The sequence below is a fragment of the Oncorhynchus keta genome, unplaced genomic scaffold (genome assembly GCF_023373465.1).
Source record: "Oncorhynchus keta strain PuntledgeMale-10-30-2019 unplaced genomic scaffold, Oket_V2 Un_contig_19108_pilon_pilon, whole genome shotgun sequence".
Taxonomy (NCBI): domain Eukaryota; kingdom Metazoa; phylum Chordata; class Actinopteri; order Salmoniformes; family Salmonidae; genus Oncorhynchus; species Oncorhynchus keta.
Window position 1 is genome coordinate 4,395 of NW_026281283.1, and position 3,687 is coordinate 8,081.

General features: G+C 44.6%; 1 pseudogene; it reads right to left on the reverse strand.

Annotated features, from left to right (window-relative positions):
* Positions 1 to 825: 825 nt before the first annotated feature.
* Positions 826 to 3,454, reverse strand: LOC127920350 (actin, non-muscle 6.2-like; annotated as a pseudogene).
* Between the last annotated feature and the right edge of the window lie 233 nt (positions 3,455 to 3,687).

The following is a 3,687-nucleotide window of genomic DNA, read 5'->3' on the forward strand; positions in this document are numbered from 1 at the left end:
GACCAGCGTGATCAATGACAAAACAGGTGTCGGGTCTAGACAGCTCTTAGATAAACTCACCTGCTTCAGTCTGGGATTTAGTTACTGTCATCAGGTGTTTTAGCACTGGTGTAGAACACACACAAAGCCTTTCATGACGAGACCCCCCTGATATAAAATTAGCTGTCCTCTTATGTTCACATCATCACTGATGTGATTAGAACAGCTACTTCCGTTCATTAGCATGTACTCCTGTCAAAGACGGTGGGCTTTCAGTGTACATTATGGAAGTGGCTTCACCTTGCCTTCATCTATACTGAGATGAAAGAATGTCAGCACATCCCAAAGAACTGAGAGAAGAAGCCATAAACATGAGGTTCACCAAGTAAATGTAACAATGAGAAAACCATTTGATTTAACCTGCAGTGGGTTCCAGCCAATGACAAATACATTAAGTGTGTTTACAAATCACATCATTCCCTGAAATGATCAGTAAATTAATAAAAAAGTGACAAACGCATATGACAAGACTTAATGTTGCAAATAGACTACACAGAGTATCACATTACAGTGAACTTTTATTCAAAATGGCCCAGTAGCAGATGTTACATACAAGACTAATAGTAACAAATACAACACAAGGCAGAATGTCACAACCCTAACACTGAGCCTACCCAGAAACCACCCTGTCACTCCCCCCCAGGACACCATGTAGAACTGAAACAATATGGCTTTTTCTCTACCGGTTAGGATAGGTGGAAGTCACTGATACTCATCTGATCATTTTAGAGCCACAGAAATTAGGGGATAGGGGCAAGGTGTTGGCTTCTGGACAGGAGAGCCATCTGAAATAACAGACTCCTTGAAAGGAGTAACACCGAGGTTAAGAGTCAAGGCTTTAGAAACATTTGCGGTGGACGATAGACGGGCCGGATTCCTCGTATTCCTGCTTGGAAATCCACATCTGTTGGAAGGTGGAGAGAGAGGCCAGGATGGAACCGCCAATCCACACAGAGTATTTACGCTCGGGAGGGGCGATGATCTGGCGACAACAGATTTGAACGTATTCATTAGTAAAACAGGGAGATCTAAAGTTGTTTTAGTGCAGAATAGATTCATAAATTAGATTTCTGATGACAATATTTGGGAAACCAAAAAGATCACATGAGAAAAAATAAATATGGCAAGTCGTGAGATGCCACACTGAATGACCATGGGCTAAAAGTCACACAACACGTGAATGCCCACCTTAATCTTCATAGTAGGAGGTGCCAAGCCACTGATCTCCTTCTGCATTCTATCAGCGATGCCAGGGAACATAGTGGTTCCACCTGAGAGAACAGTGTTGGCATACAGGTCTTTCCTGATGTCCACATCACACTTCATGATAGAGTTGTAGGTGGTCTCATGCACTCCAGTGCTTTCCATTCCTACAAAAGCAAGCATGTACATGTCAACCCTAGGAACAGAAATTAACAGGCCTACAAGTATGGCTCTTTTAATGAGGTCAGGGAACACACAACTGGCAAGAACCTCAGAGCTCCAGAGGATTGTATAGTGGTGAATGACTGTCACTAAGCAGAGTAACATTGTCTGGACAAGAACATTTGTACATGAATTGAAGAGCGACTCCAGTGGCCAAAATGAACCTTTGTCCGCTGATTTATAAAAAAAAGAAATTTTAAAAAAGCCAGAAAGTTGGGTGTTTAGTGCTTATGAATAAAGGAATCATTCTCAGAGCATCCATTTTAGTAGTGGATAGAAATTAGGATTTCAGGACGATAATTACTATAGTCGCCGGCCATAGACAAATGGCTTTTAACAAAGACATTTTTAGATTAAGTTCCTCTTTAAAGACACAGAAAAACATCTCACCAATGAAGGACGGCTGGAACATGGTCTCAGGACACCGGAAGCGCTCGTTGCCGATAGTGATGACCTGTCCATCAGGCAGCTCGTAGCTCTTCTCCAGAGAGGAACTGGAGGCAGAGGTATTCATCTCCTGCTCAAAGTCCAGCGCCACGTAGGCCAGCTTCTCCTTGATGTCGCGCACAATCTCCCTCTCGGCCGTGGTGGTGAAGCTGTAGCCACGCTCAGTCAGGATCTTCATCAGGTAGTCCGTGAGGTCACGTCCGGCCAGGTCCAGACGCAGGATGGCGTGGGGAAGAGCGTAGCCCTCGTAGATGGGCACCGTGTGGCTAACGCCATCCCCGGAATCCATCACGATTCCTGTGGTGCGACCAGATGCGTACAAAGAAAGCACGGCCTGGATACCTACATACATGGCTGGGCTGTTGAAGGTCTCAAACATGATCTGGTGGAAGAATAGAAGGTGGGAATTAGGACTGTGAGAGACCCTTTATAAAAAGGGTGTTTTAATAACCTACAAATACTGCTAAGAATGTGAGGCCCACCACTACCCTCAGGCAAGGTGAACAGAGTAACCCTGATGTGAAACTGCTCTACATTCTGTTGTGGATGAGGAGTCCATGTAAATAAAATGGCTCGGTTTATTTACTACTGCCACAGTGATGCATTTGTAAAAAACACTAATGCCCCCACTTACCTGGGTCATCTTCTCCCTGTTGGCTTTGGGGTTGAGTGGGGCCTCTGTGAGCAGGACGGGATGCTCTTCAGGGGCCACACGCAGCTCATTGTAGAAGGTGTGATGCCAGATCTTCTCCATGTCGTCCCAGTTGGTAACAATGCCGTGCTCGATGGGGTACTTCAGAGTCAGGATGCCCCTCTTGCTCTGGGCCTCATCTCCCACGTAGCTGTCCTTCTGTCCCATGCCCACCATCACACCCTGGGGAAAGAGACATTACCGTTACACTTTGTCCCTGCGCTATACAAACTCAAGTTACACTACAGAAGTTGTTGGCTCAAGAGCACCCCCAGAACGAAGAGTTCCATATAGCCTCTTCAAACTCTATCAAAGTCAAATATAGAGATACAGTAATGTTCTCTAAGTGGACACATGCTCAAACATCTAAATTCCAAAATCAGGGGTATTAATATGGAGTTGGTCCCCTCCTTAACTATAATAGCCTCCACTCTTCTGAGAAGGCTTTGCACTAGATGTTTGAACAACGCTGTGGAGAATTGCTTCCATTCAGCCACAAGAACATTAGTGACGTCAGGCACGGATGTTGAGCAAATTGGAAAGGTGGCATTCTAGGACAGTGCCACATTGAAAGTCAGAGCTTTTCAGTAAGGCCCTTCTTCTGACAACATGTGGATGAAACAGCCAAATCCACTCATTTGAAGGAGTGTCCACATATAGTTTGTGTATAAAAGTATAGCCTGTATTAAGTGAATCCGATATCCAAGAGCCCAGTATGGTTCCAACCTGATGTCTGGGTCTTCCAACAATGGAGGGGAAGACAGCACGGGAGCATCATCCCCTGCAAAACCAGCCTTGCACATGCCTGAACCATTGTCAACCACCAGTGCAGCAATTTCATCTTCAGCCATTCTGTTAAAAAACAAAGAGGATTAATGAATCAAGGCCTAAAAGCAAGAACAAAGCCATACCATTTTCTGGGTCAGGGTATATCATCAACACAGACCACCAATTACTACAGTATAAATGAGACATTAGAGGTCCTCATTAGTAAGTGTAGACATAGTCAGCTGTAATTCGTAACAATTAGTTCAAATGTTTGACCAGTGATTTAAAAGAGCACTAGTCTACTAGCAGACCTTGTA